Source organism: Thermobia domestica, chromosome 10 (assembly GCF_964235325.1).
Source record: "Thermobia domestica chromosome 10, izTheDome1.hap1.1, whole genome shotgun sequence".
NCBI classification, from domain to species: domain Eukaryota; kingdom Metazoa; phylum Arthropoda; class Insecta; order Zygentoma; family Lepismatidae; genus Thermobia; species Thermobia domestica.
The window spans coordinates 75,446,847-75,473,066 of record NC_137463.1 but is presented as its reverse complement, the minus strand read 5'-3'; the positions used below and the strand labels follow the sequence as shown (position 1 = coordinate 75,473,066).

Below are 26,220 nucleotides of genomic sequence, written 5' to 3'. Positions count from 1 at the left end.
CAATGTCAATGAACCACCGAAGTCATTCTTCGTTCGCCAAGCATAACGTTATAACACGTACGCTAGTTTTCTGACTTAATTTCTTAATATTTTAACAAATGCAAACCATACATAAACAAGAAATTATATGTTGATTTTGGCCATTCCCGACATCCTTTACGTTGGCTGGGAAATAATTATTCTCTCGCCCCTTTGGTAACAAATCACGTGCTGAGGCTCGACGACCCACAGCCACCGGAAATGAGAAAGGGGAGTTGACTAACATTTACACACAGACACACCTGCCGTTCCCCTACAGCATGTGTAGAGAAAGCACACGTCGAACAGGTAAGCTGCGGGTTAAGCGTGTGCACCTTTGAGCGCTTAGCGCTTTCACACCTGTTCTCTTCATATTAACGATGAACCTCTTGAATCCGGGTAAACGTTTACACATCTTTCCTCATAACTGTTCTTGGAGCATGTAACTTGAATTTGTAATCTCCAGTTTTTTGACTGAAAAAAACATGAAAACTTTTCACAGCTGCAGTAGTAAAAACAACGAAGTACTTTATTCAAGGGGCAGCTGATTTTCTTCTATAATTTCAGGTTTTCACGCATCATTCAGATATGATGCATGAAACCAAATGAAGGGTTGGATGCAAGAACCAGGTAGGTCTATATTTTAGCGAATTTAAGAGGTTCAAATGTTCTGTAGAAAAAAATCACTTTACATTGTGTGCAAGAATCATGTGGATCCGATTATTATATTCAGTGTTATAATGTAAAGAGGTACCTACATACAGTGTTTCTCGTAAAGTTAGAGCAAAAAGCAGGCAGCTCTGGAAAAATTTCTAAAAGTGGACTTTATCTGGTTTTTGGATTCAATCCTTCAAATGTTCTGTGGTGAAACAGATTGTAATCTGACTTCTCAAATACATACACCAATGTACTGGAGGATATAGGGCATATATCCACCTTCACAATTATATATATCTGAAATTTACGAAATACACGAGTATATGCCGCTCACCATAATTCGCCTAATAAAATCTACGTAAAAACAAAACGATGCTTTAAATGTGCTGAGGATAGTTTCTAAAGTAGATTTATTTACACAATAAAGAGAAAACGCAATGAAATTTGAACCTTCGCCCCCTATATTTTGAGTTAACAAATTTAATGAAAAAGGAGCAATACGTCTGTGTACACCACGTGGACTTTGGCTTGTATGGCGTGATATTTTTCCAATTAATATTAAAAATGGAACTGAACGTAAATTTGTTTCACTCCGGTTCTAGTCAGTAGAGAGATTAGAATGCAGACGGAATATATTCTTGGGACTCCGAACTGATCACAGGAAACCGCTTTTCGGAACCTATTACCGTTTTTACTCTATAGCGATCAACGTTAAAATAAGAACTCGTTCATTTGTGCCACTTCCCGGCTGAATAAAGGAAGGTTATCAAACAATAAGGCCCATATTCTTAGAACGCTATATCGATTTTCCAAAAAGTTTCTCGTTCTCTTATCGCTTATGCTGTATGTAGATCAATACTTAAACCGGAGGTTGTAATGGATTTATCACTTCCGGTTTTAGTAAAGAGCTAGGAATGGAGAAGAAATGGTATTCTTGCAAAGCTTAATCGATTCTAGGAAACTTTTCCCTTACCAACAATAATCTCATGATTTTTCGAGTTAGGGAGATAAAACTAATTTAAAAAAAAAATACCGCCGATATAGCGCGTGATCGCCGTAGTTTATAAAGGACTAGTTAGGAAACACGAACTCATTATTATTTCGTCTCCGCAATAATTAACCCGTACTGATCAAGACTTTATCAAGATGGGAGCTGAACAATAATCTATAGCACAAAATAGAGTATTTATCTTCATCAAGATCTAACTTAACAGGTATGTGGCTGAGAAATCTGTTGATGCCAGACTTAATTCAGTGCATAAGACAATTCACTAGTAGACACTTAAATTCACACACTAAACTTTATTAGAACTCTTAAGTTCAGATCTACCTCTTGCTAGAAGAAGAGCCTCAAACTAGAATCTAGAACTAAAAATTATATCTCATACTTCAACACTGCTTTAAGATAAGTCCTTAGATCAGGCTTTAGTTTTACCACATGTGGTTACTAAACATGTCAATTTCAAAGAGTTGTCTCCTCTTCTCTCTGTTATCCAAAAGCCTACCCATACTTAACTTTTCCTTACAAAATGACCTCAATATTATTCGCGTTTCAGTTACAAAACATTAAACTTGTAATGCGTAGGCCAACAGATTGGAGACGCCCATAAAACTCCCAGTTACTCGAAAATTAAGCGACAAGCTCTTAAATTTCATTCAAGTTTTTCCAGGGCAAATAAGATCCACGGAATTTTTTCAAACACTGACTATTATAGATGTATAAAATTAACAAAAGAATACTGCGAAATAATGTAATCGCTGAATGTGTGAGCGTAGTCGCTAAAGCTCTCCCTTTGGTGCGAGCGGTTCCGGGCTCGATACCCGGTGGCAACACTAGGTCGAAACGATGTAATAGGTTTCTCAGGCCAGCCATCCTAAGTGAGGCTTTTCCTGGGTTTTCCTCATTCATACCATGCAAATGTTGGGATAGTATTTAACATGTAAGTCCCAGGCCACTTTCTTCCTTCCCCATACCTTTCCGGATAGTGTCATCATCGAGGGACGTCATCCATCACACATGACACGCTAAAGGCCATAGATACCGAAAATGCCCAGAAATATACTTTTTTAAAAAAAATCTTAAGGTTGGTTGTAATACAACTAATGTATGTCTCGTAGTTTTGTATGTCTCGACTATTTTGAATCTGAAATAATCTGTTCTGAGAGTTGTCCACAGTGTGCTGATATCACAATACACAAGACCTACTACATTATGGTGTTCCCTGAGCATTCGATCCTCATAAATCAAAGCATTAAATATACATATCGCCCTGGTTTGTGTTTTATTAATTCCATGTGGATCGTAGGAGAAACAAACCAACAAAAATGAAGCGCTCATCTCTAATGAATGAAATTGAATCATATTTCTAATTGCCTTAAATCTTCAGAGAAATCCTTTTATAATTTAATTAACATATATTTAATCATTTACTTGTGAAATGAAATCTAAGTATAGATTAATAAGAATAACAAATAAGAACCAATTAATTTTTTTGTATTTCAATACAATTCATTGGGTTAACCGCATGTGTCCTACCAACTTCTACACATTTTCTCGTAAATCTATGATTATACTGTTTGTTTTCGTCCAAAGGTAAGCAAGTTCCTCTAGTTTTTTTTTTTTTTTTTTCGCGTTAGAAATGACAATATAGTGCTCAACCGAGTTTGTGATTTTAATATATAAAAATTAGCTTCTATAAAAAAAATATGGAAGGTATTTTTCTTTAAAACTGATTATACGCTGGCAAATTGAGGAAAATTTACATGGTGCCGGCATTAAAGTGTTAACTTCACTCCACATCAGGAGCATTACAGATTAGCTGTTTTTAATATTACGGATGTTGGTGACATGTAAGTTAGTCGTCTGTGAAATCAAGGTTAACGAACTTACACAGTTTTCACTGTACTTAATTATTTAAACTGAATTAATTTGATAATCTTATGCTATGTCATTAATCCGTAAATGGGAACACACACTAAATAATGAGCCTGTACCTGAAGAGTATTTTGGAACATTTGCCTGTGATCAAAGCAAACCCTGAAAACAGTGGAATCATGATCTTTCTCAACAAAGGTTGAAGCATACCCACATGCGACATTACTATTACACAAATTGACTAATTATTATTATTATTATTATATTATTATTATTATTTCTTCACAGTTAAGGCTAAGGGAGACAGTGAATACTGAAATGAATGAAATGGAGAAAGTGGAAAGAAGCAAGAGAACTATAAGAAAACCCACATATACGGTGTTTGCCTACTGCAAACTCCACTTGGCGCGATATTGGATCGATCCGGGAACCCCACGCATTAGAAGAAAGAAACCGACTTCGTAATTCTATTATTATTATTATTATTATATACAACAATCCATTGTATCACCCGAAAACATACAATATTGACGCAGCTTACATTTCAGTATCATTGCTACCTCTCTATATTACCTATTGCAGTATCTCGAGTTTAGTGTTTCAGATTTACAATCTACATATTTGTTTTGTACAGCCTGGTAAACAATGGAAGTCCTGAATATGCAAAGACGTCCTTGTCATGATACAATGTATAACTAACACAAAATATGTACCAAGAACACTCGAGAATAGTTTTAAAAGAAATTTGTCCTCTTCTATTAGCTTTCTTAGAGCTTCCTCTTTTACAGGACAAACTAGAAGAAACTAATGTTACTCAAAGGTAAGTTCTGAACAGGTCCGTAGCCAGGGCGGCTAGATCAGGCAGTGCTCGCACTAAATTATATTTGTTCTCCTTTAAAAAAAAAAATGTTAAACAGAATTTTTAAATTGAGGCAAAAATAGATATGAAATTCTTACAAATTTATGTTAAATGAAATTTAAACTAGCGCATTTTAGTCATTTTTGCGTAAAATGATAGCTATACCTACATCTCCAGTTGTCTTTCCTCATCCTAAGAATTTCATTCGAACTCGAAAACCCTATTATTACACCATGACACACATCACTCTCAAAGAATACATTACCAGTCAAAAGTTTAAGACCATCTTGAATTTGAGTAACCTCTACTATGGACCTTCTATTTGGGGGATTAACTTTGCAGCTACGTACCGCAATCGGAGAAATGCTGCAGATTATATATATATATATAATAATAACAAACACGGTATTTTGTAATAGATGTTGCATAATGTAACAAAGGGCTAGAAGATGACACAGTATTTTGGCTTCATTAAAAAGTTATACACACAGGGGGGAAACAATGCATTACCATAAATTTGAAAGGATAAATTGTAAATGTTCTGTAGTGGTTTCTAACTTGGTGATATGTTGACTTTCAAAAAGTCAAAAGTAGCTATATTTTGAAATGTGTTTACGACGGCCTGTACATGCCTTGGTGTGTTCATGTTGCCACTCAATGGAAGTGTAGCGCTTGATGTTGCCAATGGAACGAACGACAATTGGTTATACAAAGATTTCGAGAATGTAGCATATCAACAACCTAGAGAGAACTGCAAATATTTCGAACTTATCCTTTCAAAATTATGTCAGGACATTGTCCCCCTCCGTATATACCTTTTAAATAAAACCAAAATACTGACTCATTTTGTAATAGGAACAAAAATTGTAATATATAGCGACAAGTGGTTTTCTGTAATCAATTCAAGATGTTAAGAGAACATAACATCAAAACCCGTAACACATTACCAAAACCGAAAATGGTTCAAATTTGCTGCTATTTCCGATTTCAATAGTGATTTCCATAGAGCAAAAACTGTCAGAGATATTGAAATGTAGTTTTATTTTTGCAATCGATTCAGGTTCCCCAAGTGTAGGTTCTATGTCCTCCCTTACCACTTTACTGAATTCGGAAGTGGTTAAAATAATATTTATTCCATAGAATAATATTTATTCCGGTTTCAATATTTATTCCATAGAACAAAAATGGTAATAGATAGCGACAAACGGTTCTCTGCAATCAATTCAGGGTCTCAAGAGTACATAATATCACAAACTGCAACACTTTACGAAGCCGAAAGTGTGAAAGTACTACTTCAGATTTCAATATTGATTTCCGTAGAACAAAAACAGTTCGAGATATCGAGATTCAGTTTTTTTCAATTAACTCATCTACTTAAGAGTCTTCATCCCGGCGAAATTAAAATACCGCTAATTTTACAGTAATTATGTGATATCTTCAAATAGATAAAAGATAATCGAAATGTGGAACAAAAGCACCCTAGACAATATAAATTTACATGAGATACCGTTATCACGACTCACTTATCTGCTTTCTGTTTCGAGTCATTTAGAAAATCGGCATTTATTTTCGCGTTTCTAAACATTTGAAAACGGAAAGTCACTAGGTGACTTTTGATAACGGTACCTCACGCAAAATAATATTGTCTAGGGCGCTCTTGTTCCACATTTCAATTATCTTTTATCTATTTGAAGATATCACATTATAACTGTAAAATTAGCGGTATTTTAATTTCGCCGGGATGAGGCCTCTTAAGAGTACTCTTAATATCTATTCAATCCGGAAGTGATTAAAATTAATTTTTGGTTTTAACCTTTACCGCCATAGAAAAACAGTAAGGCATAGCGAGTAATGGTTTATTGATACGGAGCCTTATTAATCTATTTCAACCAGTAGTTATAGATGTACTACTTCAAGTATGAATATTGAACTCCAATTGTTTGGAAGTCTACCACAGTTTCACGTTGTGAAACGAAACTCACTTGTTAAAAGAGTGATTTTAATCCTTCCTAGATTCAATTTTGTCAAATTAAGAATACCTTGAAAGAGTCAGGAAAACATAGCTTAAATGGTTTATTAATATTCCTCCAAACAAACTCATTAAAAATGAACATCAACACTGTTAATGTTTGTTTATACTTAAACATACTTACGTATACATTCCACTCGTTAAAAATTTCTCTTACAAAAGAATTAATAGAAACAAAGGTATTGATATAAACTGTACATGGTATTTTGTTCAGTTACAAAAGACAAGAAAAAAAATCCCTGAATACGTACTTCGCTTTCACAACAAACCGTAACGATCGTAAAATATATACATTTCACATGCAAGGGAACATACTTTCACGAACACTTATGAACCAGGGTTAATGAGAAGATACTGAATATCTGTAGTGCACCAAACGAACAGAAAAAAAATCTATGTACTTTTATGTGACCGAACGGTTAAACACAACAGGCTTTAATGTGAACAGTCTCGGGTTTGATTCGATTATTGTCGAAAACAAGAACTGCTGATGTTAATCTCAGAATTGTAAGGCAACTGGGGAGTTACTTCAGTATAAACACAGCGAACTCGTTAGAAAGCCAGAAAACGGAGCTGATATCCAATATGTTTATCGCAAATTGTTCAACAACTCAATGTACAATAAACACTGAGTGAAAACTATTTACAAATATCTGGGATATTTTTCAAACATATAATCACAATACTGAATGTACAACTATATATTATGTATGTTAAAGACTTGAATCAAGATTGACTTGAGTTGAATCAAGGCTGACTTATTCCCTCTCATGCATCGTATGCTTATTTAAAAAGCAAAATACATTTTCCTCCAAGTAAAATATTTAACTGGCCACCTGTTAGTAAACAGTTAAATAATGCTACAGTAGTAACCAGTAGTGCTACAGTATGATACAGTAAACCACAAAAACATATGATTAGAAGATTAAAAATGGCATGTTTCACAATGTAGCGGTTGTCTTCTTTTGCAGTTCACACGATCGACCACAACCTCTCCTTCAAGCATTGCCTGTAGTTCGGGTGAAACAATGCAGTGGACAATGCCATACTCGTTACTTTCACTCTTCCAGTTTCCCGACGAAGTCACCCAGAAGTTTTTCCTCGGGTCATCTTGTCGTAGGTAACATCACAACAACGCACCTTAACAGCTCTGATACACAGTCTCGTTCTTTTCATTCAATTGCTTCATGTTCGGGAAGCAGACCCATTCGGTGCTACGGTCACGCAATTAAACTTCTTGATCATGTACGCTTGTGAAAGATCTCTTGTAACACGCTGGTGGGCTTTCATTAATTTTCACTGATAACTCAATATTTTATTATTTTTTATCTCGTACCTAAGTTCTGCACATCAGTATATATATATATATATATATATATATATATATATATATATATATATATATATATATATATATATATATATATATATATATTAGTTAAAACAGCAAACAATAATATTCTAGGGAACTACTTTTTGACAATACGCTTAAGTAATACACACTAACACAAAACAAAGAAAAAACTTTAAAAAAACGAAGACAAATAATAAGAGTAGTTTACTAGGACAGTGAAATTTGAGACAAATACCTAATGACTGTCCACATATTAATTGTGATATATCTAGGCAGTCAGGCAGTTTGTTATATAGAAGAAACACCCTTTTGTTACCTGCATCATAAACGTATACACCTGGTCAACCTTAGAAGACTACAATGGGAAGAGTATAACTTACATAATGTCACTCATTAATACACGCCCCACGGCTATACGAGAACTTCACGGGGACAAGGAGTAAAGGAAAAATATATTGCCGAACAACAAACTTTCTATGAAAAGCACCTGTAGCACTTCAGAAGTTTAATTTGTTAAGGAAGTAATATCAGAAATTGTTCATGGAAACATTTAAATTTGTAACCTCTTGCAATTAAAACAATCGGCCGTAACAAGGTCACTAATAATTGAAGAGTCTTGAGTTGAATCGTCCACTTACAACGCAAATTATCCAAAGTTTCATCTGATTATTCTTGATGTATTCTAGTGTAGCATTAAATGGTAGTTGTCCTTATTCCAGGCAAAATTTTTATATTCCTTATTCCCTAGACTAGCTCATTGAAGATCTATTCTTAAAGTGTGATTAATGAATGATACAATACAAATTTCAAAAGTAAATATGATGCAATACTAGAAAGTAAAAGTATGCCATACGGTGCCTACAAAATGTTATTCAATAGACTAAAATCAGGGTTTAAAAGATCCACTCGCCTGCTCGCCAGTGGCAAGTACTTTTTCACATTTGACGAGTCAAGTCCGCCGTACAGCTGGATATATCTACAAGAAATTCAAGAATAGCAGATATCACTCTTTCTTTTCTTATTTTACTTGTAAGCGACATGCCAATAAACAAAATTAAAAAAAAAAAAAAAAAAATGTATTGATATGTTTACTGTGCCGCAAAGTTATTTTTGTTTATTTGTATAAACCGTGACTGCAAAACGGTCTGGTTGGTAATTTTTTGGCTGGCTAGTACTTGCAAGCAAGATTTTTCAAACCCTGCTAATAATTATATAAGATCCGAACAGAAGATCAAATAACCGAATATTGTACTATATATATATATATATATATATATATATATATATATATATATATATATATATATATATATATATATATATATATATATATTTGGTCTAGGAATCAATTCGTGCGGGTTGACAAGAGATGGCGCAACGAACGGAGCGTCCCACAGTTCCGGTGTATCCACACATGTGTTGCAAACCCCTGTCATCGCTTATCGTTCGTAGTATAGGGCAGTGGATTAAAGCGTCAACAACACCAGTTTGTAGTTAAGTGAACATGGCGCAATTTGTGCCTGATAAAGTGTTTTTGCGGGGTGTCCTGCTGCATTACTTTAACATGCAGAAAAGTGCGACTGAAAGTCATCGTATTTTGGTGGAAGTGTATGGTGACCATGCTCTAGCTGAGCGAACGTGTCAGAAGTGGTTTGCACGGTTTAGAAGTGGTGATTTCGGCTTGGCAGACCAAGAGCGAGCTGGACAGCCAAAAAAATTTCAAGACGAAGAATTGACAGCATTGCTCCAGCAGGATTCGTGTCAAACGCAGGAACAACTTGCAGCAGCATTAGGCGTTGATCAAACAACAGCCTCCAAACGCTTGAAAGCCATGGGAATGATTTAAAAGATGTCACATTGGGTTCCACATGAATTGAAAGACAGAGACGTTGAAAGACGAAAAACCATTTGCGAATTGCTGCTTCAACGACAGAGCAGAAAGGGGGTTTTTGCATCGAATTATTACGGGTGATGAGAAGTGGATCCATTACGAGAACCCTAAACGAAAAAAGGCCTGGGTGAAACCAGATGAACCAGGTCCATCACAACCAAAACGAGATATTCACTGTGCAAAGGTTATGCTGTGCATATGGTGGGATATGAAAGGTGTGGTGTACTATGAGCTGCTGCAACCGGGTGAAACTATGAATGGAGAACGTTATCGACGACAATTAATGCGTTTGAAGCAAGCTCTGGCCAGAACACGACCAGAATGGGAGAACAGACATGATAAACTTATTGTTCAACATGATAACGCTCGCCCACATGTCGCAAAACCGGTCAAAACCTATTTAGAAAATGTCGGATGGGAAGTTTTACCCCACCCGCCGTATTCACTAGACGTTGCTCCTTCGGACTACTACTTGTTCGATTGCATGAACAACGATTTGATTGGACAGCGGTTTACTTCTTCAGAAGATATCGAAACATGGGTCTCTGACTGGATCGCTTCCAAGGATGAGGACTTCTTTCGCCACGGAATCCGTACATTGCCTGACAGATGGGCGAAAGTGGTGGCTAGCGATGGACAATATTTTTCTTAAGGTATTTATGTATTTTGTGTTTGTACTACAGCTTCAATGTGTGCGTACCAACCGCACGAATTAATTCCTAGACCAAATATATATATATATATATATATATATATATATATATATATATATATATATATATATATATATATATATATATATATATATATATATATATATAGAGAGAGAGAGAGAGAGAGAGAGAGAGAGAGCAGCAATTTATGTTCAAGCATGAGATTTTAGTCGTTCTACCTCAAGTTATCCTGTATTTTTTCATTTATATTATGCGAATAACAATGACCCCCACATCATTGCTGCAACCTTCTGTGGATTTCTATGAAAGCACGTTAATCTTTCAACCTGAACAAACAGAAGCTTTAATTGTAAGTAATGTTTCACATATCAAAATACTGGATCAATGAATTGGACAAGTGGATTTTTCTTTTTCACAACAGAAAATCTGTACGACTACACCTAATTTTACTCCATGTTGAAGGAACATAAAAATGGCCAAACTGTGTTTTCATTACCCTCATTTTCGTTTGTACCAATGTTATTCTATCTGCAGTTATACCATAATTACCTTACAATAGGTCTCTACGTAATTTTGAAACAAAATAGGAAAAGCGGACAGTTCATGATGCATGAACTACATACGGACAATCAGTATATTTTCATACACGTAAAACGCGATTATTTCACATTCGCAGTCACAAAAGGTGCAAGAGGGATGGGGAGAGAGACACCATAAAACAGTCGTGATATTTTATTTCTCGCTGACACTGTGCCCTAATTTTCTATTCATTACTGTTTGATGCGATAAGCAAACGAGCAGTGCTCTTTAAAAAGGTCAGAGGCAATGCCTCTCCTAAAAGCGTGATCAAATACTAAGTGCTCCTTTGACAACTTAATACAATTCCAGGATAACAACATTTTAAACAAACGAAGGTCTTTCGTAAACAGAGAGATCTTATTTTTTCACGAAGACATGCTCATTTAATTCAAGTTAATTAAGTTTTTAAATAAAATGGTTTACATCTCGAAACAGTTAGTTGGAGACAAGCATTAGCGAGTTAATAATTGGTTCGGGAAGTTCCAAGACTTTGTTCGGAACTTAAGCATTTGTATATCTCAAAATCTGATGCAATCTTATCAGTGCAAATAAATGAGTCGAAAAATTGTTTAGAATCATGAAACTTGCAAATTTTGTAATTACTTACTTAAAGCAAGATTCATGGACATCCATAAAACAAACTAATGATAAATAATTTCGATATAATTCATAAAATAAATAAATTATGTTAACATGCACTTAATTAGTGTACGGAAAGCAGCCACAGTAGTTTTGGGAAACTAAATTTACATACGTTGCAACTTCCCGGATGGAAGTTTCTACAAAAGCGAGTGTTGTTAGATGTGCAAAAGATCGCACTCCCGTCGCCTAGAAAAAGAAAAAAAAAAAATCCGAGAAATGTCACTACAAGTTTTGGTTTCCATTCATCCGTTGTTTAATTGTTCCGCTCACTGTTGTTTATATAGTTGAATGCGTATTGTTCAGCACATATTGGTATATTTGATTATATTCAATCGACATAGTTAACCTATTCAAAAAGAGGTGTAACCCTCTACTGCATAGACCAGGGATGCAAATAACTACTCGCCAGGGATGCAAATAACTACTCGCCCCGAGTGGTTCATCGGTGCGAGCGAGTATTTAACATCATACCGAAGGTAAGTAAATGATTTCTATTGTGGGATGTGGACTAGTAGCTTTTTTTCTTGGGCGAGTAAAATTTTGTTGCTTACTTGCATCCCTGGCATAGGCTAAAGAGATAAAAGCACACATATAGAATATGATGGATATGGAAATACTTTCAACACCTAATAATTTATCTTTTAAAGAGCTTCTTAATGGCTATATAATTATTGTATGCGTCTCCGCCTATATTTTATTGTATGCAGTTTTTTTCTTTTTTTTTAAATAAATATTTCCCTGAAAGTGGCACACGTCAACGGACATTTCAATTACAACAACTGAATACTTAACATCAGATGTAACTTCCAGTGGCGTAACAGCTGCCCCCGCAACCCCCGCAGTGCGGGGGGCCCCGAGGTATACGGAGCCCCGAAGTCTTGCGATTAATAAAGATATAAAGAAGTAGAGCTTCAACCTTACTTCTGTCGGCTTTACAACTAGGGCCTCTTCTCTATACTTTGCGGGGGGGGGGGGCACAAAAGTGTGCTACGCCACTGGTAACTTCCTTAGTTTTGTCAGTATTTGCTTCTTCCATATAGAACTAAACAAATACTTTTAGCAATGATTCATTTAATCTCTTCTACAGAATTTGGAGGGGCACGTCCCCCTGCCCTCCCGCGGTTTTACATAAATTATCCTTATGTTATAATAATAAATTCATTATCGTATCACAGATTTATATGTTTCGCAAACAAAGTTAAACAGCACAATGAAGTGTTGTATCAATACAAAAGACACACTCAAAATTTCCCTATTGCCCTTTGTAATTTAGTTCATACCTACTGACCTTTAGGAAGGAAAGCACCATCTAAAATAAATATACAGACTGACATTTTCATCACTCAATATTAGTATGCTGCATAAATCAATACAACTTATGTAATTCACGTCGTGGTGGCTTTCGTGACCCAGAAAGAGAATATCGAACAAGCCTTCGCGGAAATAGACGAACTCATGCTTCAAAATAGCATTTTGGCTAGTTTCATATCCGATAATCCTATCTGAGGGCAAATCAAGAATGTTTCTAACGAAGCGGAGAACAATATAAGAAATATTCACTACGAAAAACGATTACCGAGCCTAACAGTTGGATCCATAATAAAATGAAATGCTCTGCCTTTCCTTAACACTATTAATTTTAACCAGTTAGAATATTGAATGGTGTGAATTTTGAATAGTTGGAATTATCTCTTTCTGAGTACTGAAGCCGTAATAAGGATGGTACCACAGCTTAACGGGAAATTCAAACCATATGCACTCTCAGGGTTAAATTTTGTTCTCCCGTATCAATGTCGAGGACGCTGACAGCAGAGTTCGAATATTGCCAGGGGGAATAATAAAATTATTACTCCAGATCAAAATTAAACATGTGTCAATTGACTAAATTATTCAGAGTATTTACTTCATGTTAATGCTTCATTTCTGTGTATCACAAGTGTATAATTCTAGTCACGTACGTTTAAGTCTACATATTTCATGTGTTAATACTTTCAATCCTCGGGATATTTAAGTTGAAAAACTCCTGTGTCCTGGGGAAAATAAAGGTTATTTTTTAAAAAATCATATTTTCCTAAGTTTTTCACTTCAAACGGTTTAAACTTTCAGAAAAAGAAAAAAATACCAATCTACTAGAAGATGCCGGTTTATGTACAAGACATATGTGAGTAATCATTACAAACAATAATTTTATTTCTTGCAACTAATAAGGCTTGAGTGTCGTGAATGATAATGATACAAACTCTTTAGTTCTCTTTCTACAATGACTGAAAGGCTTTGCCAGTACGTAACTCACAAAGCACTCAAAATTCCTTTCTCAAATAAAAGAACATACAAAATTTATTTTTGGTTGGTATTTTAAATTTTAAATGACCGTGTCGTTCCCGAACGACACTCAAATTTAACGTGAGTTTACAGTATGCCGTTCCAGAACTACAGAAGAATTGAAAGTGTTAATAGCGAAAATCATAAGTAAATCTTATTATATCCAAAATATAGACAATCTCTCCGTCACTTAATGCTAGTTAAATCATCTTTAGTTTGGAGGATCCAAATTAAACCTATAATGGCAACACACATGGTTCAGCATTCAACTGCACCTTTATCATGTACAGCCTTATTCCAAATAGAACAAGGCACATAGTGTGGATTATTATATACACTGCTGCATCATTGAACTTAATTACACATACTTTGTTATGTTATGAAGTCGCAAATGAAACTATATGCACAAAGCTAATTTAGAACAATTGCGAGTAGCTCGTGACTAAGATGCGATTACAGAACATTCATTTAAAATATACATACTACTTTGCTTTCTTCAGTAAATGCCTGTCTAAGACAGAAGTTCGTTCTTAAATAAATCACAATCACTGGTTGCATTTCATCCAAATTCTATTAGCCCTCTCCGGTGCTCTAGTGACTAGCGAATGCACCTTTCGTTCTATTACCGTTGAGAACTATTGAATGCATTACGATGGTTCGGATTCCACCTTAAACTGTGGGGATACGTCTCACATAGCCTCGATACTGAAAAGGGTCACTAAACTTTAAAGAAACAAATAAATAAATACTATTATTGTCCAATTTCAATGCGAAATCTACGCACTTCGAAATGAAAATTATTTTGATTCAGTAAACTCGGCACGTTTCAAACAGCAAGCCACGCTGTTTATCCTCATTTCATCTTCCCATATGCAAGGACACGTGCATTTACCCGCCTCCATACTCACATTCAATCACACTTGTTCCTCCTACCGCAATCTAAAATGGACACAGTAAAATTGACTACATTCTTAAACAATACTACCCGTCTTTCGGCCTCAACGAAATTTATAAAAAGTACAGAAAAACCTGTCACTAACTAGAATAGAGACGAGCACCTTTTATCTTCTGTTTAGCGTGGGTCAATCTTCAAATAGATATGACGCCACCAAGGAGAAACAGTGCTTACCTTGAAAACACTAGCACATCCTACACCTGAGCGACGTTCGTATATGAAAACTGGTCCTGCATACCTAAGACTACACATCCCCCACTACACTAATGACGATGATGAAATTCAGAGACAAGTAAACAGCAATAATACTTGCTCACATATTTCTTATACGCACATAGCCTATAAAACTAGCAATTACTCTTTAACATGTACCATAGCCTTTCATTTAAATAATAGTGAGAATACAAAAACATTTTTACAGGTTAACATGCAACACCCACGCTAATGTGCAGATTGTCAATGGCAGTTGCTGGTTGAACAGGGCGTGGTAGTTACTAGCAATTTAGAACTATCCTAGCAATATCAACAGCTGGTCATACCTGATAATTCTCTAGTGCAGACATGTATCAAAAATACATCCCACATCAAAATCAAAAAGACGTTAAATTATTCTTTTATTTTCATTACGTAGTAAATACCAAAGTTACACACCCCTATATTTCAAGTGGAAAAATACAAAGTAGTTTCAAGGAAAAGCTTGCGCCACACCTGTCTAACATCGTAAGACAAAAAGAAAGAAAAAGCTATAAACATGAATATTTTACATCAGAAGATTATCTCCAGGGTTAATTCAGACTTCAGGTAGTTATAATGACAACAAAATATTAATTTTCAAAATATATACTTTAAATCAGCTGTTCCCAACTTTTTCGGCTGACGACACTTTACTGAACGCACACGGCATCACGACACATTTGTCTGAATTTTTATTACTAATAATATACGTTATAATAGTGTAAGACAAGAGCCATTTCATTTTGACACTTTACGCAGCGTCATACTAAAGGTCTGACTACTGCAGGAAACATATGTTAGTCGAACTCTTTAGTATGGCACTAATCACGCGTCAGAACGTTTCTGCATAAGGTTCCAAGTTTCTACCAAACAGTGACTATGTAGTATTGAATACTGTCGCTACAGTTGGAGTTGTTGGCTGGTACAACCTACCTCAAAACCGATTCTGTTACTAAAAGCTTCATGATTATTAAATTCTAAAATTTCGCGACACACCCTATAAAACTGTGCGACACACACTAGCTGGAATCCACTGCTTTAAATAACTACATGCAAGTAACCACAATTTCTTAACAATTGTTGCTGCTGCATAATAACGCTCCACCACTGAGCTATCGCGGCCCCACGTAGATTCGTAGCACATACTCTAATCCATGTACTTTGCAAGCAAGATGAAATCCAAATAGTAATAATAATAATAATCCATTTACAACCAATATTTGTATACAATATTGATCGGGAACATATGCTCCCATCTTCGGAAAAACATTAATAAGTAGTGTAACTATTTCTTATTACAAAATAGTTTTTTGTAAAGAGAAATATTAATACAGACAAATCAATATACAGTATTAATCTCGCAACATCTTCTCAAATATTCTTCTCGGCAACAAACTACAACCCATTTATCCCAGTCTAGCTATATGTGATTGCTAAACCAACAGAATAGCAAGGTAGGGGGCAACTTCCTTTCCCAGTGATTCGAATAGGTACACGGAAAACCGATAATTAAGGAGAACAGTCAAGGGATGCACCGAAGATTAGAATTATGAACATATTTCTACACGAACTTTGCAATTATGGCTTCATTACACAGAAACACACACGTCAATACTTATCTAACCAAGCCACTCTGACTTCATAAAATATGAAAAAAGAGAGATTCTTGATGAACCTCACCATGTACTTGAAACATTCATATTCCTATATTAAAATAAAATAGAGAGTAACATCCAACATTAGAACATACATCCAATAGGTTATTACAAGTTTCGGATAGCTTACAAGCAAAACGTGTAACGTTGAACAATAAATTTAAAAGAAGGATATTGTATACGGATTCATAGTACTTAATATAATAGTTCGACTGTGCAGTATGCAAAAGACAGCAACACGTGGATTCAGAACATAGAATGCAAGATAAACGAGTACAATTTCAACTATTAAGAAATGATCATTAACATATTATTCAATGAGATGACTAGTTAGTTTTGTAGCTTGATTATAATCCCTCTGAAATTTACTCCAACCGAACATAGTAAAACACAGTGTTCCCAATTGGTCGGACAAAAATGGTTACCAACAAATTCTGTAATATCGATGTTCAATTTCTGTATTACGTTTACAGCCAGGAATGAGTTTCTATGAATAGTAACATTAAAAAAAGAAATTAAGGCATATTAAGCTAGGCTGGAATGCTTTCAGAAAGAACAGTTTCATTTAAAAAAATGCATGTCTGAGGAAACTTTTTCAATGAGTGTATTCTGTGTTAAGGAGACGGATGATTCATACAAGTGAATTTATGAAATTGGTGGAATGAAGATGCGATAAAAAAAAACGAACAAACGGGAAAGCCCACAAGAAAAAACGTGGACAAGATGTTATCACATGGCTAGAATCAAACCAGGGACTATCGCACTACAGGAGAGAACTACTATTGAGCCACCATTGCCTCAAAATATATGGATTGCAGTAATGAATTTGAATAAACATCTTCCGTTGATAATGTACCGAGGAGTGGAGACACGCATGCTAAGATTAAGCTGCAAGACAAAAAGAATCTGACACACCAAGATAATGTGAAAATAACAGTACTAAAATGATATAGGACCGGTTATGTTATAAGATCACTTCTACGGGACGTCCACATACAACTTGTGTGTCGAAATTAAGCAGCATTTTACAGTATCGTAAAATGAATTATCCAAGATAGTCCTAGATCACTCATGTACAACAGAAGACCCCGGCCTGCCTGATCTGTTATTGGAAAGGTACTTCTTGTGTACTCTAAATTGAAAATTTTTACAACTCTCGATCGCGCAGTGTAATTTATCTTTCGCGACTTGGTCTCGGGTCGTTCCCTAGTAAAATGGGAAGTAAACAAGTCCTTTCTGCTTTTCTCTAGTAAGTAAATAATTTGGTTACTGTTAAAAGTTTATGGTGTTCTTTTGATATTAGTGTACGATGAATGAGCTACTCGATTTAATATGGTTATTTTTGTAGAAGTGTTATACATGGTCTCGTACAGCCCTTGACACCAGTAACCCATTGTGATTAGCCTACCCTGTTTCAGCTTGTACATGCCCGGCCTAGCAGTAAGCCGAGTATGGCTGATTTATTTATTTAATACCTGATACATCTTTCTATTTGGATGACTTGTATGTTCGACAGGTGAGAATTGCATTGCAATTAAGAAAGAACATCAAATATGAGCTTCCGACTAATCTACAGACGTTGCACTGTTCCTCTATACATACAAAGAAAACTGTTAAGCAGTGGTTGATAACCAATGTTCTATAGCATTAACTGAGTCCTACCGGTGATTCAGGCTGCAACTAAATTTGAAGAAGTATTACAACAACATGTAAATAAAAAGGACCCAACGAGTTACAAAAGGGAAAAATTGGTTCCTCTTCCTCGCTTTTGCCGTCACAGTTCGTCTCGAATTGGGAACGTAGCAGGAAATATCCGGAACGATGACACGCAGGTTTCACCCCGAAAGTACAAGCGAAAGAAAAAAAAATCCTGCTACTGCGAGTGATATGAGCTTGGACATTGTAAATTTAAATGCCAGCACCATTTTTAATTCAGTGATCTCCATTACACTTTCAAATGTTACGGTGAACACTTTTCTGAAGACTGTTCAGCGAAACGTAGTTTATAAATGGCACTCCTTTGCATACAAAGTTTCTCAGTGTTCTTCCCATTGTTCAACCAACGAGAATTCGTGCGTTAATAGAGATTAATTGCCATTTAAATGTTCCATTTAATTGTTATATGATAACGAATAAAAATATCTAATTTGCATACAACTTTTATGTATGTAACGACTTCTCATACCTCTTTCATATACATTTTTCCTTTCGAAAGAAGCTATAAATTGTAGTAATACTTTTTCTTTAAAAAATAAGAAAAAAGTTTTTTAATGCCACTGACAGTGAGGACGGAAAGAATGTATTCCCTGGTAAGTGCTAAGGTCTAGTGCAGATTCAATATTCAAGAAAACAGCTGGCGTTGATGGTAAAGGAGCAAATCATAATACGTATTTTATAATCACTGACAGGTCACTTGATTCAACTTCACAAACTTTTATCTAATACAGTCCTCAGCTGACTTCTTAGTTTTGGATCATCTGCACCTTAAGATCTCTCTCTACGAAATTCCATGTCACTACACACCAAATTATTAATTTTTAATTTATTTATTTCTGAGCAACAATTGATCTAACCGAGTTTTGATAGTAACCCATCTACGAATCTCCAAGGTCTGACGTTATCAGGCAAACCTGGACCACCCTCAACAGGCTACGCAGGATGCTGCAACTTCCTCCTCAATAAATGAAACATATCACAAAATCCCACCTGAATCTGCGCTACCTACAAAATATGAAATGCATTGTCTGAGTGCTATCTTCAAGTTCAGTGGCTCCGTAGAAGACACCCATAATATGGTGGATCGAAAAAATCAAAAGTTGTCCAATTAAATAGCATTAGGTGTCAAAAGTTGTGTTGACTAGTACAACATTCGTGAATCTTTTCATAGTTTTTGTACTTCATTCTCCGCAAGGGCCTCAAAATTTTGCATTATTAATGAAAATTTGAGTTTTTGAAAATATGGATTTTTTTTTAACGTTGCCCAATGAAATCGAACTAGATGGCAATCGAACTAGGCGGTTGCATAATGACTAGATTGACTACACCTTTCGTGATTTTAAAAATAATTTGCATCTTCTTTTCCCGCAAGGGCTGAAATTTTGCAGTCTTCATGGTATATTCTAAAACATATTCTACAGCATTTAGATGGCGCAACAGTGGGTTCTCGAAAGTTCTCGGGAATTATAGGAAAAAGTTTAACCAATTGTGAGGATTTACCAGTCGTTAATTTTCAAGCGAATGGAAGAACTTTCAAGGTCATGGAAGAAAAAATGTGAACCGTACCACAGACCAAAGATTAAATGTGGGATATTTGCAAAGCAATCTCTGCTGGTGAGTGTTCACCAAATCTTGCAACAAGAAGCCCTGGAAAATTTTCCCATGCAAGATGGATCACTACTACTAACGTAGTGCTTAGAGTGTACTTAAGAACCACTGACCCATCTTCGAACTTGAGCTGAGCTGAGTTTTGTTCAGCGTCCCTTTCAGCAGCGAGGCTATATGAGACGTGGACCTACTGTTTAACGTGGAATCCGAACCACATGAGCTCCCACCGGGAAACGAACCCGGGTCTCCCATGCCAAAGGCGCGTACGCTAACCGCTTAGCCACGAGGAAACTCATCTTCGAACTTGAAAGAGCTCGTTACATTCATCATGAAAGTGTATGCTCCGATGTGGTTTTACATTAAATGTAACCCTACTATCAAGGATGCTTTTGTGAACTTATATCGTACTATAGCCTTTTCACGTTAAGCAATAAACTGAAGCTCATTGCAGATAGGACAATTCAGCCAATGGTTTATTCGCATATCCGGAGAATTTACTGGTATCTACGCTCGCCGATGATCGAAAGCATATTCGAGAACTAGTTATGCGTAGAATCCTTGACACAAGGTCAAAAGCTCAAACCAAACACCTCCTGTACGCAAGTTCAGTATTCCAGCAATCCACTTTAGTGCTCAGGTTTACATTGACCTAATCAACTGGCAGGAACGCGAAGTAACCGAGCCACCCTTGACGAGACATTTGACGGAGGAAGATCTACAGAAATGTGTAACAGAAGGTTCATCTGTCCTTCCGACTGTTTTCCACTTGCTATGTCATACCCAAACAGTCAAGAGATGCGTTAAAACTGTTGCCGAAGCTTCGTCTGAGGTGTGTGGTGTCTTAGCTCGAGGTGGATTTATCAAAGCAAGACTTTTCGATATGTCAATTATGCCCACATTCGAAACAAAATCTGAATACAAACCAACGAGTTAAAAGAGATTATTTCCAAGGGTAGAATGGATGGGATGGGAGGATAAGCGGAACTATATGCAGCCACCTCCTCGTGCTGAGTTCTGGGTGTTTCTGGAAACTAGCAAAGAGATGCATACCAAAACTCACTTCAATGCAAAATTATTAAATTTACATAATGCATCTTAAAATTATGTTCAATGTATTTTTAGATATTAATGTGAAACTGCATTTTAAAACTTGTTGGAAGTAACGAAGATGAAGGAAAAATATTTTTAAAATCATTAAAATTATGCTAGTCACGCACAAGGCTTGAAATTTAATAGGATATTATTTGAAAATTCTTAAAAATTGTTAGTCTTCAATTAATTTTGAAATTTACTGCATAAATTCCAAAATGTTAAGGCCTCTGCAGGTAATAAGATAAAACAAAAATTATTTCAAAACCATAGGTGTTATGGCAATGAACACAACTCTTTCTTAAGCAAGTGTGAAGTGATTTGGCAGATTTTAAAACTTTTTTTAATGTTCTAAGTGGAATTTCAAAATTTAGCATAAAAACTGCAAACTTTCAGGCCCTTGCGGGGAATGAAGATACAAATTATTTTTAAAATCTTGAATGATGTAGCCAATCTACTCATTATCCAACTTTTGGCACCTAGTTCGATTTCATTGGACAGCTCTAAAAAAAGCATCCATACTTTTAAAAAATTCATATGTTTATAAAAATTGCAAAATTTTGAGGCCCATGCGAGGAATGAAGATGAAGTACAAAAATTATGAAAAAATTCACGAATGTTATACTAGTCAATACACAACTTTTGACACCTAGTGCTATTTAATTGGCCAACTTTTGATTTTTTCAATCCACCCTAATCCATAACTAAACAAAAGAAGAATTTTCATAGATCAATGGAATGATTTTAAATATTTTTCGCTTTAGTTGCATTTCTCTCATGCTTAATTATAAATTTTCGTTTGTTGCTTGCACTATACCATACGAATAAATACACAAAACTATTCACAAGATACTTAAATTATTACATTTGGCTTACTGACTGATTGACTGGAATTTAACGTAACATATTAAATCACGCAAGACAGGCTCTGCTTAAAACGAAATCCGAATCACCATTCTGGTTTGTATACGGAGCAAGCATCCTCTAAGGGAAAAGAAGCTGAGAGCTCTGTCGTGGCTATGTAAACAGTGTACCTTCGGAGTAGGAGTCTCGGGATTGATCCTCGGAAGGAGTTCATGTAGTTCAGATTTCACGTTAACCTATCGTTCCATGTCTCATATGCCTCGTTGCTGAAAGGGACGCTAAACTCTAATCTAGAAGTTGGGTCCAAGTTCACAAAAAGTATGCGGATTAGCCACTTAACTAAGAAAGGATCCTGTTTGGGCTTACATTCAGTTTTTGACACCATCAACAAAATTGTTGTCTCTACTCCAAATGCAAATTCTTTGTCAATAACTTCGGATTAAATGGACAAAACTTAGTATTTCTTTGATGTGAAGAGAACTGTGCCAAATTTTGACAATTCATTTCGAAGCAAAAGAACTGGTATATTTCTAGCAATTGTGGTTTTACTTCTAAGTCTAGGAATCCTCAGCTGCCCAGAAAACTACGCGCACGACGTGTCCAGAAACTTATCGAGGATCGTGCATTCCTTACGCTACCACTGAGCCACCGTTTCCCTTAACGTTCACAGACTGTTAGTTGTACCGTACTTTAACTTCACGGTGCAAAATTAGCAACACTTCGAAAAAGCCGGTCGGGAGAAATATGTACATCCAAGAACCAACCAACCAAGCAAGAGAACTGATATACGGGAAGGTGATAAAATGTCATAAAATTGCCAAAGAAAGTGAGTTTTGTATATTTCAGAAAATGAAGAAGAGTCTCCCAAATAGCAGTTCATCATTCAAGAGTGGTACCTTTCGATAATTGAAAAGAATTAGAACCATACTTATCTCGTGTACGAAAACTTCTGCGAACATTGGACTCTCCTACCCATCTCATTTCTTTTGCGAAAGAAATTAGTTTCAAACTAATAGATAATGACCAGACGTTTTCCCCTTACGTCCTGCGCCAATTTTTAAGTTTTGAACAGACTATAACACCAAGAATGTCAATGGACTGCATATCTACGCAAACGTGTGTATACTAGTAACTGCACGGGACAGGAGAGCAACTCCAATACTTTATAATTGCGAAATCAAAACAAAGCAGCCTATTTGATATTCTCTGTCAATTTCAGAAGATGGCATTTAACGCATATTCCATTAAATTTTGAAATACTATTTATAATGTACGATGGAATGTTCTGCTGATAGTAACGTGACAACGGTAATCCAGATAAGTGAGTATGGAGAGAGACTGTGGTTTGTCAATGATAAAGTCTGCATGACCTGCGGTTGTGTTGCTCGTTTACTTTTCATTACCAGAGGACAATATCAAATCCTGCCACATGGAGCTCCACCTCTTTCGCAGAAGAAACCAAACTTGGAAACAGGAAGACGTTTTAGACGTATATGAAGACTAAGCTACAGACTGCATAAGAATTACTTCATTCATTCGGAAAGATATGCTGTCTCAAGATATACCTAATGTGTAAATGTCATACAGGAACGAACAGTAAGCCCCTTGCAAAGTCAAAAGAAGTACTGTATTAGGATTTAAAAATTAAATACCGTAATATATGTAGAATATTACTGAAATTTCACATGTCTTATGTATCTACACTGCAATCGAGCACTCCGTAGTTGACACCCTCGTTACCGTTAATGAGTCTTAATAGTAGTCACGATCACATAATTAGCACGCAAACTAAGTTCAGACACACTCAACCACAATAGTAGAGAACCAAACAGCAAAGCGTGACTGACGACGCAGAACAATCAAATCCTAGTAATCCTTTTAACCACTTTCATTACTTCCTTTCACTAAAGTCAGAAAGTCTATCGCTAATACTAATATCGTAAGAAATAAAACAATACTGAATACATTCCAATATCCCTTAGAATATTGTATGAACTATTTACCATATTTTACCATCCTTACTTTAAAAAAAAAAGTCAAAATATACGATTTATACCAAAACAATAAAAAAATAAAACTCATTTTTTGTTGTATATGTATAATATCAAATAAATGCCGATAGTCCTCAAACAGATGTTAGTACAAACACACACATGAGAACGTAGCAGAAACACACACTAAATTAGTGGCTAATTTCACACATAGCACTAGATCAACAACATTGGCAAGATGGTTTTTCTCCATTTATTGAGACCTTTTATGAACACATACCTGCTTCGTTTTAGCATTTATTTTTTTACGCACAGTTTGCGAGAGATGATCTTCCGGGTTACATTTCTCGTAGGGTCAGAACCCTCACTATTGACGCCGCATCAAGAGGGCTTCCAGAACTATGATGTATGGTAAACGCGGTGACTCATTTATCATTTACGAAGTTGAAGGAGTACAATCTGGCCAAACGAAGTTTCTCCATAAGCAAAACCGCCATAGTAAGTGTACCCCACGTGTTACTACAGGCAATATTTTGCGTCCTTCCTTCTACACTTTTCATATATGAAGGATAACTATGTACTAGAGGTCTCGCAAAAAATTCGAACACCTCGTGTGTGCATTTGAAAGAAACACCTCACCCCTTTTTCTTCCATTCTATATCAAACATCTAAAAACACTGAAACGTTTATGTTTGATTATCTTAAATAAGAAGCCCAAATTCCATGTTTCTAATGTTAATTTCGAGATACTATGAACTTATTATAATTTAATAATTAAATCTCTTCTCACCTCACTCTCTTTCCCTCTAGGTCACATGTATTATTACTTTAAATGAAAAAATGTACATACCAAATTTTATACCCCTAAGCTATGAACTCCTGTTATAATAATAGTAATCTCCGAACTAGTTTTCTTCTCACCCCTTTTTAATGCTATTCTTATTATTTTAAAAGAGATATCGAAATACCATATTTTAAGACACTAACCTTAAGAAATTCCGAAACATAGATATCTTATTATAATAATTAGATCTTATTTTCTTCCTAACCAATATTGTATCTCCCGTAAAATGCTTCTCAGGAATAAGAAGTAGATCTAACTCGAATATGCCGTTGAACTACGAGTTCGCTTTCCAACAGTTTTCAACTGAGTTCTGAGTAGCAGGATTCGTTTTTAGATTTCCTTTACTGTTGTCCACGGAGCAGTGGTTAATTTATTAATTTTCAGCGTCTATCTTCAGCACCAAGGTTGTATGAGACGCGGAGCCACTGTTTAAGTTTTTTTTTCATTATAGTGCGTCTAATACCCTCCCACGTGGAATCTAACACAGGACCACGTGCACCAAAGTCGCACGCGCTAGCCACTAGGCCAACGGTAAGAGCTAAAGCGAGTATTGAGACAGATAAACTAAAGGACAACATCTGCTTTCAGCTATCAAATAGTAAATTTAGGATCAAAACAATACCAGAGTTTCAAGCAACGAGGATGGAGTAACAGATATTCTATTACATGTACATGTTAAATCGCATCCAAAACTAATTTTAATGACTACTATTCCAGATTTTAATTATTACAAATTTCAGATTAAAACAATGTGAGGTACCACCTCTTGTGTACTGCGGTGTGGAATATATTGTCAGTTGCTACTGAGCGAGCAGTTCAACAAGAGAATTCCGGGATAGTGCACCCAAAACGACTTCTTTTCAATACCCTTCCCGTTGCGCTTGTTGACTCACTATTCCAGATGAGACGTAAGCAGAAGGGCACAGATCATCATCAGCAGATGGATTTTAATTTTGCATAAGCAGATCATCAAGGGCACATTATCTCATATTCTTTCAGTACAAGTGTAATTTACAGACGTCTATATATAGTTTAACATAGTAAATGTTTACTTTTACATCTCCCTCAAAGAGGATAAACCTTGAACCCCACCCCCTAGCGTAAGATACTGGATTCCAGTATAAATTGGTTTCGCAGATTGTACTCACAGAAATAAAAAATCTCATTGTATTCAATAATTTCGTTAATTGTAACACTTGGAACGAGCTTATATCTGCCAATTATTACATTTGTAAGAAAATTAACTGTGTGTGAAGTATGGTACTCTACCGAGAACAGAACCCAGTTCTTTAGAAAGATAACAACGCTAATACAACCTCGCTATAATAATAACAGTGGCGGCTTTAGCGGGTAGGCACGGGCCT

At 35.7% G+C, this 26,220-nt stretch overlaps 1 protein-coding gene across 7 annotated transcripts in view; it reads right to left on the bottom strand.

Moving 5' to 3' along the window:
• The window catches only part of Wdr62 (WD repeat domain 62), a 439,571-nt gene that overhangs the window by 194,771 nt on the left and 218,580 nt on the right, over positions 1 to 26,220 (bottom strand). The window lies entirely within an intron of this gene.